Source organism: Ovis aries, chromosome 2 (assembly GCF_016772045.2).
Source record: "Ovis aries strain OAR_USU_Benz2616 breed Rambouillet chromosome 2, ARS-UI_Ramb_v3.0, whole genome shotgun sequence".
Lineage (NCBI taxonomy): Eukaryota > Metazoa > Chordata > Mammalia > Artiodactyla > Bovidae > Ovis > Ovis aries.
Window position 1 is genome coordinate 60,353,401 of NC_056055.1, and position 17,863 is coordinate 60,371,263.

Below are 17,863 nucleotides of genomic sequence, written 5' to 3' on the forward strand. Positions count from 1 at the left end.
TTTAAACAGTCAACGCTATCCTTTTATTCAAAGGTAAACCACTCTTTAAAATCTCTGCTACATAATAGTGAATGCAAGGTAGATAGAAAAATGTCAAAACATAGTTCTAATAAGGTAAATTTCACTATGAACCAACTCTGTCTGATTTGAGCAAAAGCCAACCTTTGAATTATTTCAGAAATCAAAACAGTATTCTGTCTCAATAAACTCCTTATCCATTCCACACTGGAAAGTTTAACGTTAGCATCCCATTGACTCACCTCTATGGATTTCACTCGACTGTGTTATAGCGTACGTTATTCTTAGATGAGCTGTAGAATTCTCACCGCATGGAGGCATGAAAAGCATCTGCGATATTCTCCGTTTCTTTCTTGTTGCAGAACTGCAAGGGCCATGTCATTTCAGGGAACAAATCTAGCCATTCTTTTATTCATAAGGGTTTTTGAAATGGGTTACTGTGGTGACCTGGAAAAAGGAAAACTTTGTGGCTAGAGGTAAGACAGAGAGAGGTGGCAGTAGTGGGAACTTACTTCTCATTCTATATCATATATTTGTACCTTTTCAATTCCATACCTTGTGCGTGTATAATATTTTTAAATGAGTTCTCTTTGAACTTATTTTTAAACAGTAATTTTTATGTTAGGGCCCAACTACATTTGGAATAAATGCAAGCCAGAGTGTAAAAATAGGATATACCACTGCTCCAGATAGAAAAAATTGATTTACATGTTAAACAATTTCTTTTTTCTTTCATTCATTCAACAAATAGGTAGATAACAACTCTGCCAATAATCATGTGAAATAGCTGATGAAGATCGCGGTGGGGCTGTAAGGGATTCTGCACAGAGAATGGAGAGAGGGGGATTACTGAGATTATACTGTCTGCACACCAACTAATAAAGCCATCATACAGGTGAAAGTGAGTGAGATTTGCTATAATCTTGCTGAGATTCAATTAGGTGCCAGAGAAGTACACTCTGATAAACACTGAAATGGGTAAAAAAAAAATGATGACCCATTTTGTCAAATATCTGTCACGCTTCTTCCTCTGCTTCTGAGATGACATTTTTCATCCGTATGTTTCTTGTGCTGTCTTCCTAGTCTGAAGAGGGGGAGTCAAGGGAGGATTCCTTGTATTTTACTAGTACCTATCCAGGCAAATAATTTCAGGAACTTCTAAATAACTTTATAATTGATTCCGAAGAAAATTGTTTCTTATATCATTGTTTAGATATAAAGCAGATAAAAGACAAATTTGTGATCATACGTGGTTCATGGCTTCTAAACTGTTAAATCTCATAAAAGAAGCATTCTCATTGTCTTCAACACTTAAAAATAAAGTTCTACCTTTGAGTGCAAACGAACAGAAAACAAGCCCTGTAAGGCTTGCTTCAGTTAAATGCAAGGGTGTGGCTGTTGCTCCAGTTCTTACTATTAATTACCAAGATGCAAAGGGTAAGCTTGGCAGCAGAGTTCAAAACACTGAATAAACTTGATTTGAGGGCAGAACATAGGAAATCACATAAAAAGATAAATGCAAAATCTTTTAAGTTTTTTTTCTGTTTGTCCTTTGTCTTGAGGAGGATAAAAAGAAATACTTTTCTAAAGCACAACTATTAAATTATCTTTCATATCTATTTTCCCCACTCAAATACTGTTAGAGTTACCTTCTACTATTTCTTTTCAAAACCAATATTTCCATTTCATTAAAAACTGCTTAACCTTCTAAGAAAAGCCCAAAGGCTATAAGAGAAATTTAACCACATTCTTCTCATGTTTGTAACATCGTAAATTCAGAGAAGTAAACTTTTTATAATATAAATAAATTTTACATCAAAATGACCTTTTGATATCATTATTTAACATTTTTTTAAGATATCAGATTTAATAGGGAGCTCTTATTCATTCCAGTAACACAGGGAAGCTAATGCAATTTTCCTATGGATTAGAGTTTTTATTTTGGAACCAGTGAGTCACATTATATGCCTAGAGAGGAATGAGAACAGCTTGATGGAATCAAATGAGATAAGAAGGATCAAGTTCTCAACTAAACATCTAGTAATAATGTAATGAGTATTTTCAAATCAGAGCTTTCCTAGCTATAAAGTAGAAAAACAATGGAATTGGTGCACTGATCTGCACAATATTGTTTTGCTAAATATAGCACTATTCCAATTGCATTCAAAAAGCTTAGCTCACTTCTGTCAAATGACAAAAACAGCACAATTTAGTAATGAGGTTGATGTCTTTTATTCAAGGGAAAATAATCCATGGATTGTGGGGAATACAGTGCCTCCTAAACAGTGGAATGCTTCTGGAGGGATTTTGAGCGAGAGCAAATTTTGTAGAACATTCATAGAGACAATGCAGAAGTGGACGTGAGTGGCTAGGAGATCTGGGATTTCCTTGCAAGGCTGGCAGGTCTTATTTCCTAGGACGAGCTGAGCTGGACGATTGTGACTGGGGGATGTTAGATCTCCTTGATTGGAGTTTCCCATAAAGTGCAGATTGACTTAGGTTTTGATCTGTAACATGGGTTAGGCCGGTCCTGATCCATATACGGGGGATTAGGATGAATTGGGAGATTGGGATTGACATATATAGACACTATTGACAGAAGAAGAAGAAGTAAAAGTCGCTCAGCCATGTCCAACTCTTTGTGACCTCATGGACTATACAGTCCATGGAATTATTAAATAGATAACCAACGAGAAGTTCCTGTATAGGTCAGATAACTCTACTCAGTGCTCTGTGGGAACCTAAACAGGAAGGAAATCCAAAAATATATATATATATAGCTGGTTTACTTTGCTGTACAGCCAAAACTAACACAACATTGGGAACAACTATCCAATAAAAATTAATGAAAAAAACAAACGAAAAACCTCTAAAATGTTTCATGAATAAGTTTTAGCAGTTCAACTTTATAACAATTGTAAATAAACCTGTTACATTTTTTTTCTGGACAATGCAGTATTGGCATTTTTTAAAACAAGTATGTTTTTTATTGACGGCAAAGTAGAAACTAAAAGAATTAGCTATCACTTCATTGTTTACCCGATAACAACCTACCCTGTGATATTAGCTGTAACATAAAGAGCAGTTTGAGGAACTTACACAAAACTCTGTAACAGTGGGCAAATTTTTATATTGCAGACTGTTTACTTTCATGTATTATATATTTAAATACATTCTTAACATAGCTTATTTTTAACGATAAATTTTTAAAAGTAATTAGTTTTTTAAATTAGCTTTGATAAGAAACACATGTTGAGTGAACAGTCTCTTTCCCACCTCTATTAACTCCTCCCCACCCCCACCTCAGCTTCTTGAGTGAGGACAATCAGCTTCTTGAGTAAGGAATTCTATACATATCTAAGCATTATGTATGTATGTGACACCTTGGTTACACAGGGGTGTGATTAAACTTTATATTTTCTTCCTCTTGTCCATTTGACATTAATTCAACAGGCTTTACTTTCCTGCTCCTGGATGAACACTCAGCCCAGGTACAGCTAACACAGGACACATTCTTAGTTCAGTGATTTGTTCAGTCATGCATTAACAAACTCCAAAACTAACTTAAGGCTTCTTACTGCCACCACCCCATTCCCTTTGGTTTTTAAAAAAATTATTATTAATTAATTTCTACTGTGGTATAGTTGCTTTACACTCTTGTGTTAGCTTCTACTGCATAGGAAAATGACTCAGCTGTACATGTATATATAGCCCCTTCTTTTTGGATTTTTCTTCCGTTTAGGGCACCGCAGTGCATTAAGTAGAGTTTCCTGTACTAAGCAGTATGCACTCATCAGTCATCTATTTACATAGTATCAGTAGTGTATTGATTCTCTTTGAAAGTGGTGGCTTCCCGGAGGACTGCAATAGCCATCTTCAAATAAACCTATTCATAAATCCTCCCTCCTCCCTATACTCTATTTTTAAACCATGATTTTAAACACGTGTTGTCATTCTCAGACCCACGTAGAATTTTTCTTGCCTGATCATCTTTGGTCCCATCTACTACAATAGACTACTCTGTGTTTTGGAATGAAAGATGGGCCAAGAAGAACTAGACAAAGCTTTGATAAACAAATTTTTTTTCACATCAGCATCACAATTATACTGGCTAGAGGTGGAGGAAAAGTAGATGATTAAATCTTTAAGAGATACTTTCTATAATGTATATTTAGTACTCTCATTCCTGCACTGCCTTGCACAGTGATGTTAGTATTCAACACAGCCTTATTATCTGATTAACACTACTTTAGCCACCAACTGATGAGAATAGAGGAAAGGGATGAAGTAGGTGATTAAACAGTTAATCCCCCTAGGGGATCAGAGAGAAAAAAATATGGGAGCCCTAGTATGTTAATGATCACCCAAGAAATTACCCTTACTTAACGACAAAACCAAACAGGCTTGCCTAGCAACAAAACCAAGCAGATTTGCTTAACAACAAAACCATGCAACAGTAGCATGAGACATGCCCCAGACCATAGAACAGTGATGGAACGATACCTACCTATATCCTGCCCATTGGGCTCAGCAAGCTAGTGATCCTTTCAGTTCAGTTCAGTCACTCAGTCGTATTTGACTCTTTGTGACCCCATGGACTGCATCACGCCAGGCTTCCCTGTTCTTCACCAATTCCCGGAACTTGCTCAGATTCATGTCCTTTGAGTTGGTGAGGCCATCCAACCATCTCATCCTCGGTCACTCCCTTCTCCTGCCTTCAATCTTTCACAGCATCGGGGTTTTCCAATGAGTCAGTTCTTCACATCAGGTGATTCTTTAGGAGATTTTCCCACATGTATGAAACAGAAATATAGGGAAAAGGTGACATACTGAAACCTGAGACGACTTACTACATTTTAGTATATGTTACTGCCTTTTTGCTTATTTCTGTAGCATCATGACAGTTCTGCTTGGGCCACATAGGGTCAAAAACTCCCCTGCCCAACGTGGAGGAAGAAGTGATGACAGAAGCTTAGCATCTACTCAAGAAAGAGGAAGAAGATGGCTTCTTCCCTCCCCACTCTTCCTTTGATTACAAAAATGTAGCCCACTAAGCTCTCAGTGCAGGATTCCCTTACCTGCTTCCTTGTATCTCTCATAAGTATCCAAAACGAATATGGTTTCTTTCATTTAGTAATATGCGTTTAGCTTTCCTCCATGTATTCTTATGACTTGATAGCCTTTTGTTTTTTTAATGCTGTACAGTATTCCATTGTCTGGATGTGCCATAGTTAATTTATCCATTTTCCTAGTAAAGGACACCTTGGTTGCTTCCAAATTTTGGCTATTATGAATAAAGATGCTATAACATCCATGTGTTGTTTTCTGTATGGAAACAAATTTTGAACTCCTTTGGAGTAAACACCAAGGAGTGTGATTGCTGAATCACATGGTAGAAGTATATTTAGTTTTGTAAGAAACTGACAAACTGTCCTTCAAAGTGTCTGTACCATTTTGCATTCCCACAAGCGATGAATAAGAAAGTCTTATTGCTCCCCATCCCCAGCAGCATTTGATGTTATCAGTGTTTTGGAGTTTGGCCATACTAACTTTTGTGTGATAGTATCTCATTTTTTATCTTAATCTGCATTTCCCTGATGACATACGACGTGAGCATTTTTTATGTGCTTCTTTGCCACCTGTATATATCTTTGACGATGTATCCATTTTGATCTTTGGCCCATTTTTAAAGACACTGTTAATTTTCTTACCGTTGACTTTGAACTCTTTGTTTTAAATAATAGTCCTCTATCAGTTACGTCTTTAGGAAATATTTTCTCCTAGTCTGTGGCTTGCCTTCTTATTCTCTTGACAATGTCTTTCAAAGAACAGAAGTTTTTAATTTTAATGAAATCTAGCTTATCAATTGTGGTCTTGCCTGGAAAATCCTAGGGATGGAGGAGCCTGGTAGGCTGTAGTCCATGGGGTCACTAAGAGTCAGACACGACTGAGTGACTTCACTTTCACTTTTCACTTTCATGCATTGGAGAAGGAAATGGCAACCCACTCCAGTGTTCTTGCCTGGAGAATCCCAGGGACGGGGGAGCCTGGTGGGCTGCCGTCTATGGGGTCACACAGAGTCGGACACGACTGAAGTGATTTAGCAGCAGCGGCAGCAGCTTATCAATTGTATGTTTTATGAATCACATCTTTGGTGCTGTGTTAAAGTCATCACCATATACAAGGTGATTTCTCCTCTGTTATAGGAATTTTACAGTTTTGCTTTCTTACATTTAGGTCTATAGCTCATTTTGAGTTAACATATTTTGTTGGATCTATATCTAAGCCTTTTATTTTTGGTGATGCTAACATAAAGGGTAATGTGTTTTTTATTTCAAACTCTCCTTTGTTTTGGTATATGCACCATGTATCCTGCAACCTCATTTTAATCACTCAATTAATTGATTAGTGGACTTTTTTTCTCTCAGCACTTTAAATATTTCATTTCACTCCCTTCCAGGTTGTTTGCCTCTGAGGAGAAGTGGGATATAATTTTTATTTTTTCTCCTCTATTGGTAAGATGTTTTTCCCTCTGGCTTCTTTGAAATTTCTTCTTTGTCTTTGATTTTCTGCAACTTGAACATGACCTAGTTCTTTTGACATTTACCTTGCCTGATGGTCTCAGCTTCCTGGGTCTGTGGTTTGGCGTCTAACATTAACTGGGGGGAAACTCTCAATCACTATTGCTTCATATAGCTCTTCTGTTCCTTTCTTTCTTCTCCTCCTGTTAGCCTCATTAGGCACATAGTACACCTTTTTAGTTGTCTCACTTCCCTTGGATGTTCTGTTCCGATTTTTTCAGGCCTTTTTCTCTTTACTTCTCAGTTTTTAAAGCTTCCACATACCTTCAAGCACAGAGATTCTTTCCTCAACCCATCAAAGGCATTCTTTATTTCTGTTACAGTTTTTCTTGAGCTCTAGCATTTCTTTTTATTTTCAGAATTTCCATCTGTCTTCTTACATTGCCTGCCTATTCTTGCATGCTGTCTACTATTTCTATTAGAGCCCCTAGCATATGAATGGTAGTTGTTTTATGGATAGATTCACAGTGAGATAATTCTAACATTTCTGCTTTATCTGGGTCCGGTTCTGATGCTTGGTCTAGTTCTCCCAACTGTGCTTTTTGCCTTTTAGTATACCCTGCAAGTTTTTTGTTGAAAGTCAAGTTTGGTACACTGAATTTTTAAAACTGCTATAAATAAGCCTTTGGGCTTCCCAGGTGGCTCAGTGGTAAAGAACGTACCTGCCAATGCAGGAGATGTGGGTCCGATCTCTGGGTCAGGCAGAATCCCTGGAGAAGTAAATGGCAACCCACTCCAGTCTTCCTGCCTGGGAAATACCACGGTCAGAGAAGCCCGGCTGCTATAGTCCATGGGGTTGCAAAAGAGTCAGACATGATTTAGTGACTAAACAACAACTTAGATGAGCCTTTAGTGCTGTGACAGCAAACTGTGGGGAAGGGGAAGCCCTTTGCTTAGGTCTCTGGTCTCTTGATGAGCCAGTACCAATGGCATGTGACCTTCACAGGTGCCTCTTAGTTTTTTCCCAACCTTAGGTCGGGCAGGATGTCTGGAGGGGGATGGAGCTGAGTATTTTCTTTCACTCAGGTCAGTTAGACTCTGATAAAACTCAATAAGTTAGGCCTTTGATAAAGTCGTTTCCCTGAAGGGCAGACTTTCTCAGAAGAACGAAACGCTATGTTGTGTTTGAAATGGTTTCTTTCCCCTCACCCTGCTGAAAGCCCAAGGAGATTTTCCTCTGGTATTTACTGTGAGCACCTTCCTAGTAGAGCTCCAGGCAGACTTGTAAGCATTGAACATCCAGCAATTCACCAATTACAGCTCAGATTTTCCTAACCTGGCAATAATTCCATGGAGGTTTCTGCTCCACTGAGTTGTATCTCCCTAATTCTCTTTCCATTTAGGGGAGCAGTCATTTGCCCTGTGAACTCAGTTTTCTGACAGGTCTAAGAAGACTTGTTTATTTTTCAGTTTGTTCACATTTTTACTTGTTGGTCAAATGGAGTGGTGACTTCTAAACTATATGCATGTCAGACCAGAACCTACATTCCCTTTCATGATCCAGTATTCCTATAAACAAAAGGAAAATGTGATTTTGGAACCACCGAACATGTCTCAGGACCCAGTAGAGCATGGGTTCTTCTGTCTTGACACAGAAAGCATTCAATGAGAGGCAGAGTGACAGGTGAGGAAAGAGTTTACAGTTATCTAAAGAGACTGCATACTATATAATTTCAACTATATGACATCTGGAAAAGGCAAGCCATGGAGATTATATTAAAAAAAAAAATCAATTGCAGACTTCCCTGGTGGTCCATTGGTTAAGGATCCATCTGCCAATGCAGGGGACTTGGATTCAATTCCTGCTCTGGGAAGATTCCACATACCACGGGGCCACTAAGCCTGTGTGCCCCAACTGCTGAGCCCATACTCTAGAGCCCCTTTGCTCTGTGACAAGAGAAGCCACCACAGTGAGGAGCCTGTGCACAGGAACTAGAGAGGCCCCCGCTGCTTGCTGCAGCTAGAGAAAGCCTGCGCACAGAAACAAAAACCCAGCACAGCCAAAAAGAAATACATTTTACAAAATGTTGTTCAAAAAGATCAGTTGCCAGGAAGCACAATATAGGGAGGAATGAATAGATAGAGCACAGAGGATTTGGGGCAGTGAAACTATTCTGTATGACAATAAAATGGTAGATAACACATCATTACACATTTGTTAAAAAGCACAGAATGGAAAATACCAAGAGTGAACCTGAAAGCAATATGAACTTTGTGTGAAAATTATGTCAGTGCGCGTTCATCCATTTTAAGAACTGGACCACTCTGGAGACGGATGTTGATTGGGGGGAAGCTGTGCACACAGGGAATCAGGGATATAGGAAAACTGCTCAAATTTGCTATGAAACTAAAACCAAAAAAAAAAGTCTTAAAATTAAAGTCTAACTAAAAGAAAAACAACAACAACCACCACCAATGCTGGCAAAACAGAGTTCACTAGCTGGTTAGGCTATCTATTCCTGCAGAACAAATTACCCAAAACTTAATGACAAAACACTTGAAAAAATTATTTATTTATGGCCTCATCAACACATATGAGATCTTAGGTCCCTGACCAGAATCAAATCTACACGCACTGCACTGGAAGCACAGAGTCAACCACTGGACCATCATCAAATCCCAATAGTGTTTACTTTTCATGATTCTTTGGGTTGACTGGGGCTTAACTGGATATTTCTTCTTCTGGGATCTCAGCTGTGGCTGAAATGTCCATGATGTATTAAGGTCTCTCTTCATACAGCTCTCTCACTGGCAAGGCGGCTGTACTCTTGATATGGGTAGCTTCTAAGAGAACATTCAAAGCATGCGAAGTGAATGCTGTAGATTTCTTTGTATCTATTCTGTGAAGCTATAGAGCATCACTTCTGCCTAATTCTGCTTGCCAAAATTACAGATTCAGGCCAGTTTCATAGGGAGGGGAAATGGCTTCTGCCTCTCCATCGAAGGAGTGGCAAAGAATTTGTGAACATTTAAAAACTACCATGCTATCTTTTATTCAGCTGGTGACCACTTTTCAGTTTGAATCATCCTGCGTAGGTATGCTTTTTTTGTCTTCAAAGTATAGCCATAGTCCACGACGAAAACAACACGGTGAATCAGAGAAATTTTCTGTGTAGAAATGTTTCATACTGGGAAGAAAAAAAATGGCAGATTTAGAAATTTCATAGGCAGATTTAGGAATTTCATATCTTAACTGTGAATAAGGAAACACCAGTAATTTTAGAGACAAACTTAAATAATTAAATATGTAATTAGGTTTCGTAACATTGATATTTTTAACTTGATTGTCACATGGTGAAGCTATCATGAAGTTGAGAGAAATCAAGATAGGGGGCTCTCATTGGAGATAGAATGGCCATTTTTATGATGAGTAAATCCTGCCTTAAAAAAGAAAGTCTTCTAGGAATTCCCTGGAGGTCCAATGGAATTAGGATTCCATGCTTCCACTGCCAGGGCTATGGGGGGCTCAGATCCCACAATCTGTGCTACAGAAAAAAAAAAAAAGGAAGTTTTCTGAAAAGAAGTGAAAATGTATCTCCACAATCTGAGAAGTATTTACTAATTATTCTGAAAATATTCCAGCGCCCCGGAAATTTTTTCTTACCTTTCTTTTCAGAAATTTTAGCATCTCTTTTACCCCAGGGCTTCTCTGATGGCTCAGATGGTACAGAATCTGCCTGCAGTGCAGGAGACATGGGTTCGATCCCTGGGTCCAGAAGATCCCCTGGAGGAAAGCTTGGCAACCCACTCCAGTATTCTTGCCTGAAGAATCCCATAGACTGAGGAGCCTGGTGAGCTAGAGTCCATGGGTTGCAGACTCGGACATGATTGAGCAACTAACAATTTCATTTTCTCCTATACCATAGTCACACCAAATATATAATTTAAAACATTTTTTTTAATGGAAAAGAAGCCTGTATTCTGCCATTGAATAATTCTGGCTTCTCTTCCATGCTATTCTTCTTAGTGAATTCAAATGGAGCTTCAAAACTTATAAACTTTTCAAATTAGAACAATTGATTCTCAAATACTCTCGTGATTGAGGAGAGTTCAAAGGTCCTTCCTTAACAAAGAACCAAATCCAAGTGCAGGGGACAGGAAGTCAAACTCTTCTGCCGAGGGTAGAATTCTCCTGTGACTAGTAGTGTCTGAAATGAACACGATTACTTCACTTTTGAATTTCTGCTGGCATTTCTAATTGCAAGTATCAGAGAAATAATAAAAAACAAAGTGGTAATGTGCCACCTTGTGGATGCACATGGAATGGAACGATTGTAGGATTTTTTTTCCCCATGATGAGAATTTAACATTGTATTTTTATGATTTTTCCAATTATATAAGCAATAATGGTTCAGTGCGAAAACTCAGAAAAGCATAAAGAAAGTGGATGCTTGACTATTCAGTTCAGTTGCTCAGTTGTGTCTGACTCTTTGTAACCCCATAAACCGCAGCACACCAGGCATCCAACTCCCAGAGTTTACCCAAACTCACGTCCATTGAGTCGGTGATGCCCAGTCAATCATTTCATCCTCTGTCGTCCCATTCTCCTCCTGCCCTCAATCTTTCCCTAGTGAGTATATTTTTTCAAATATATGAAAAAAATTAGTAATTATCCCAATCTTGACTTGGAAGATGCTCTACTGAAGCAGGACAATGAATGAGTGAATGAATCAATGAACTTTTTAAAATCTGATTTTTAAGGTCAGCTGCTGCCCAGCCTGATATTAGGCTCTTATCTTCCAGAAATATTATTAATGTTCTATTTGGGCAGAAAGTTGATGAAATTTTCTTTACATTCTGTATGAAAGTGGAAGTGTTGGTTGCTCAGTTGTGTCCAACTCTTTGTGACTCCATGGTCTGTGCTTGGAATTCTCCAGGCAAAATACTGGAGTGGGTGGCCATTCCCTTCTCCAGGGGATCTTCCCAACCCTGGGATCAAACCCTGGTCTTCTGCATTGTAGGCGGATTCTTTACTGTCTGAGCCACCAGAGAAGCCATTACATTCTGAAGGTGATAACAATTATCTGTTAGTACTATTGACAACTCTCTGTCTCCATGTGTGAGGGGCATCACAATCAACCACAACATGTGTTTCACCATGGGTTATTAGGGGATGGTTGAATATAGAAGAATGTCTCCAAGTCTACCTGGAGACGGTAGACTCCCTCAGAAAGGGTGATCTTAGGTCCATAGCCATCAGAGGTGGATGGCTCCACAGAATTCTAGAGATTCTTCATGTTCTTCTGGATTTAGCAAGTTTCAGGCTCTTGGTCCGTCCCCTTTTCTGCAAAATAATACTGTTAGACAAGATTAATAAATTTCAAGCTGTGTGTTTTAGTTTTATTATAATATATATTTATGAACTTAGTTCATATAATATTTTCCTTATAATATATTGATACTTTCTGGATGTAGCATATTATAAAAATGTATACAGTAATATGAACCAAATTTGGAGATATTAGAGATTGTCAATGCATTAATGTTTCCTCACTGAAAAAACTTACAGTATAAAATTGGTCAAACAGGAGATGGCAAGAGTGAACACTGATATTTTAGGAATCAGTGAACTCAAATGGACTGGAAAGGGTGAATTTAACTCAGATGACCATTATATCTACTACTGTGGGCAAGAATCCCTTAGAAGAAATAGAGTAGCCATCACAGTCAACAAAAGAGTGTGAAATGCAGTACTTGGATGCAATCTCAAAAACGACAGAATGATCTCTGTTCATTTCCAAGGCAAACCATTCAATATCACAGCAATCCAAGTCTATCCCCCGACCAGTAATGCTGAAGAAGCTGAAGTTGAATGGTGCTATGAAGACCTACAAGACCTTTTAGAACTAACACCCAAAAAAGATGTTCTTTTCATTATAGGGGACTGGAATGCAAAAGTAGGAAGTCAAGAGATACCTGGAGTAACAGGCAAATTTGGCCTTGGAGTATAGAATGAAGCAGGGCAAAGGCTAATAGAGTTTTGTCAAGAGAACTCACTGGACATAGCAAACACCCTCTTCCAACAACACAAGAGAGAACTCTACACATGGACATCACCAGATGGTCAACACCAAAATCAGATTAATTATATTCTTTGTAGCCAAAGATGGAGAAGCTCTATACAGTCAGCAAAAACAAGACAAGGAGCTGACTGTGGCAGAGATCATAAACTCTTTATTGCCAAATTCTGACTTAAATTGAAGACAGTAGGGAAACCACTAGACCATTCAGGTATGACCTAAATCAAATCCCTTACAATTATACAGCAGAAGTGAGAAATAGATTTAAGGGACTAGATCTGATAGATAGAGTGCCTGATGAACTATGGACAGAGGTTTGTGACATTTTACAGGAGACAGGGATTAATACCATCCCCAAGAAAAAGAAACTCAAAAAAGCAAAATGGCTGTTTGAGGAGGCCTTACAAATAGCTATGAAAAAAAGAGAAGCAAAAAGCAAAGGAGAAAAGGAAAGATATACCCATTGAATGCAGAGTTCCAAAGAAGAGCAAGGAGAGAGAAGAAAGCGTTCCTCAGTGATCGATGCAAAGAAACAGAGGAAAACAATAGAATGGGAAATACCAGAGATCGTTTCAAAAAAATTTTAGAGATACCAAGGGAACATTTCAGGCAAAGATGGGCTCAATAAAGGACAGAAATGGTATGGGCCTAACAAAAGCAGAAGATATTAAAAAGAGGTGGCAAGAATACACAGAAAAACTGTACAAAAAAAGATCTTCACAACCCAGATATCACGATGGTGTGATCACTGACCTAGAGCCAGACATCCTGGAATGTGAAGTCAAGCAGGCCTTAGAAAGCATAGCTATGAACAAAGCTAGTAGAGGTGATGGAATTCCAGCTGAGCTATTTCAAACCCTAAAAAACAATGCTGCGGAAGTGCTGCACTCCATAAACCAGCAAATTTGGAAAACTCACCAGTGGCCACAGGACTGGAAAAAAGTCAGTTTTCATTCCAACCCCAAAGAAAGACAATGCCAAAGAATCCTCAAACTACCGCACAATTGTACTCATCTTACACGCTAGCAAAGTAATCCTCAAAATTCTCCAAGCCAGGCTTCCACAACATGTGAACCATGAACTTCCAGATGTTCAAGCTAGTTTTAGAAAAGGCAGAGGAACCAGAGATCAAATTTCTAACATCCACTGGATCATCAAAAAGCAAGAGAGTTCCAGAAAAACATCTATTTCTGCTTTATTGACTATGCCAAAGCCTCTGACTGTGTGGATCACAACAAACTGTGGAAAATTCTTCAAGAGATGGGAATACCAGACCACCTGACTTGCCTCTTGAGAAATCTCTAACCAGGTCAGGAAGCAATAGGTAGACTGGGCATGGAACAACAGACAGGTTCCAAATAGGAAAAGGAATGCGTCAAAGCTGTATATTGTCACCCTGCTTATTTAACTTCTATGCAGAGTACATCATGAGAAACACTGGGCTGAATTAAGCATAAGCTGGAATCAAGATTGTCAGCTGGCAAAAATCTGGCTTAAAGCTCAACATTTAGAAAATGAAGATCATGGCATCCGGTCCCATCACTTCATGGCAAATAGATGGGGAAACAGTGGAAACAGTGTCAGACTTTATTTTGGGGGGCTCCAAAATCACTGCAGATGGTGATTGCAGCCATGAAATTAAAAGACGCTTACTCCTTGGAAGGAAAGTTAGGACCAACCTAGACAGCATATTAAAAAGCAGAGACATTACTTTGCCAACAAAGGTCCATCTAGTCAAGGCTATGGTTTTTCCAGTGGTCATGTACGGATGTGAGAGTTGGAATGTGAAGAAAGCTGAGTGCAGAAGAATTGATGCTTTTGAACTGTGGTGTTGGAGAAAACTCTTGAGAGTCCCTTGGACTGAAAGGAGATCCAACCAGTCCATCTTAAAGGAAATCAGTCTTGAATATTCATTGGAAGGACTGATGTTGAAGCTGAAACTCCAATACTTTGGCCACCTGATGCGAAGAGCTGACTCATTTGAAAAGACCCGGCTGCTGGGAAAGACTGAGGGCAGGGAAAGAAGGGGACAACAGAGAATGAGATGGTTGGATGGCATCATCGACTCAATGGACATGAGTTTTAGTAAACTCCGGGAGTTAGTGATGGACCGGGAAGCCTGGCATGCTGCAGTCCATGGCGTCGCAGAATCGGACAGGCCTAAGCAACTGAACTGAACTGATACTATAGAAAGTGAATTTTCTACATTTAAACTACAAAATACACTGGGGTAATACTTTTTTTTTTGCTTCATTTCTCTTTTATATTGGGGTTTCATGTGAGATCTTACATGTCTGCTTTCAAGAATGGCATTCTGAAGACATTTACACCTCAGCCAGCCCCTTTATGTATGATCAGGGCACTCAAGATGGTTGTTCTCTTGGTCTCTGTACATTTCCTGCTCAACCAGTGCCTGCTTCACATATACCCCACTCACGCGACAGGCCTTTTTATACCCAGGCTCTGCCCAGTGATTTTTTTCAATAGCTTTAGGTTGAATATCTCCACTAGGAGATCAAAGGGGCTGTGAGGGGCGTACCCACCGCTGGTTTCCCTGGTAAACAATGAACCAACTGTTATCAATTCCCGCTATAACTGGTAACCTCCCTCTCCCCACAAGGAGTGAAGGCTGGGGTGCTGGCCGCTCCAGGACCTTGCTTTAGTCATGCAAGTTTTCCCCATCCATTAAACCACTGAGTCTCTGAGGCTGATTCCAGACTCTTTCTTTGGTCTTGAAGCTGGGAAAATACAGGGCTTGCAGGCCTGTTGGAGGCAGCCCAACACCCAATTATAATAAATTCGCTATAGCACATCAACAGGTATAGAGGAAAAATAATAATTTTCTGTTTACATTCAGGTTCTTGGCAGAGACCCCTCTGTAATAAAAGGCAGATTAAAATGAGAAAAACAAGCAGAAGTTTACAAACATGGATAACTCCTGTATACGTGGGAGTTCTGGGGGTAAAGGGGGTAGGAAAGTTTCAGAGAAAAGAAGAAATTTGACAAGAGAATCAGTATGGGGGATTTTAGGGTAGCGTGGAGAGGTAGTTGGCATAGAAGTTAAGGCAGAAGTGGTCCTAACCACTGGACCACCAGCTTGCCTCAGTTAATCTTAAACACTTATTTTGCAGAGAGTAATTTTAATTTACTGATAATGTTGGGATGCTTTGAAATAAATGTTCCACTGAACTCTGGAAATTTTTGAGTTATTGTACTCCAGTTCAATTTTAAGAAAATTAAGTTTGGAGATTTCAAAAATTCCCTATAGTGGTCATTGATACTCTAAATTGCCTTTGGTCATATTGGTCCATTTAGTTAGAAATATGCATGAAGAAGGGCCATGGATTTTAAACATAAAATTGGCCTGAGTCCCTATGTGTAGTTGCCCTCAAAATACTTACATAACTGGAAACTGCCATCCTAGAGATTTTTCCTTTAGAACAAAGGACAATTCTCAAATGACTTAAGCAACTTACAGCATAAATGGCTCAATTTAAACAGCTTGCAAGCTAACCCCAGCCAGTTTTAAGAAAACAGGTTGGTTTGGTGGGAGCCAGGCCAAAGACTTTTTTTCAGTCGTCTCCAGAAGACAGCCATTCCAAAGGAATAGGTCAAATCTGAAAAATCCTGGTCATTCTTCAGAAACAGTTTCAGAGAAACAACCCCTGATCTCGATGAATGGCCAGGACTAGCCAGTTTCAGTGAATCAGTCTGATCACAAAGTCAGAGAAAAGTGCCAAATGAATACTCTAATATAGAACAAGGCCTTAACCAGAACAGAGAAACTTTTGAATATATCCTGAGTAAAACCTGGAGAGGTAAAACCCGAGTAAAGCAAAGAGGGCACAAACTCAGATCCAGGAGAAAAACCTTCAACTTGAGGGCCTGTGAGAAAGCAGTGAGTGGCACTGGCTCAACTGTGGTCATCACAACTGTGTGCTCACCAGCCCCAGAGCTATCAGGAGTCTTTTTCTGGGGGCTGCACTGGGTCTTCCTTGCTGTGCACAGGCTTCCTCTAGTTGTGGCCTGGGCTACTCTTCGTTTTGGTGTGAGCGCGTCTCTTTTTGCACAGCACAGGCTCTGGGACACACAGGCTTCAGCTGCTGCTGCACACGAGCTCAGTAGCTGAGTTCAAGGGCTCTACAGCACAGACTCAGTAGTTGTGATGCCTGGAGTTAGTTGCCCTGTGGCATGTGGGATCTTCCCAGGCCAGGGATTGAACCTCTGTCCCCTGCATTTGGCAGGCAGATTCTTAACTGCTGGATGGCTAGAGAAGCCCCATCAAAATTCTTTCGTGATCTCCTGCTAGTCACAAAAATGTTGACTTGAAATGAATGGACTACTAGATATTTCTCCAGCAAAGATGGGTCTATTTGGGATTAGCAGAGAATTGTCTTTGGGGTTAGCAACCATTGTAAATCATGTACAAGTCCCCTACATAGAAAGGGAAGGAGAATGCTTTTATAGAGAGGAAGAGGAATTTTGGAAAAATGAAAGTGTTAGGCACTCAGTCATGTCCAGCTCTTTGCAACCACATGGATTGTAGCTCACTAGACTCCTCTGTCCATGAAATTCTCCAGGCAAGAATAACGGAGTGGGTTGCCATTCCCTTCTCCAGGGGATCTTCCCTACCCAGGGATTGAACCGGGTCTCCTGCATTGCAGAGAGATTCTTTACCGTCCAAGCCACCAGGGAAGCCTATATAGCAAATAAAGAGTCTATGGCTTTTTTTTGGCTGAGTTCTTTCCAGGGAAGGAGTCTTCCTGTTAAGCTCTGCTATCTGCCCAGAGATAGAGTTCCTTCCCCGTTATGGTCTTCCAACTCTATTTGAGGTTTCTGTTTAATTTTTTATACTTCTAAGTTTTGCAATTCTGAACAAAGCTACTATAAACATATAAACATAAATGTGCAGGGTTTGTGTGGATATAAGTTTTCAACTCATTGGATAAATACCAAAACTGTTGGATCATACAGGAAGAATATGTTCACCTTTGTAAGAAACTGCCAAACTGTCTTCCAAAGTGGCTGTACCATTTTGCTAGCAGCAATGAATGAAAGTTCCTGAAGTTCCACAACCCTGTCAGCATTTAGTATTGTCCGTGTTTGGGGTTTTAGCCATTCTAATAGGTAGTGGTAGCTCACTGTTGTTTTAATTTGTAATTCATTAATGACATATGATGTTGCATGTCTTCAAATATGTACTTGACATCTTTATACATTCTTTGGTGAGATGTCTATCCAGAC

The 17,863-nt window shown here is 39.5% G+C and overlaps 1 long non-coding RNA gene across 1 annotated transcript in view; it reads right to left on the reverse strand.

Annotated features, from left to right (window-relative positions):
- LOC106990384 (uncharacterized) overlaps positions 1–17,863 on the reverse strand; it is a 23,201-nt gene continuing 5,338 nt past the window's right edge. Inside the window, exons 2-4 of the long non-coding RNA XR_001434008.4 lie at positions 11,747–11,896; positions 4,526–9,727; positions 1–465 (exon numbers count right to left, since the gene is read on the reverse strand). This is a non-coding gene — a long non-coding RNA (uncharacterized LOC106990384). The remainder of the gene's footprint in view (positions 466–4,525; positions 9,728–11,746; positions 11,897–17,863) is intronic.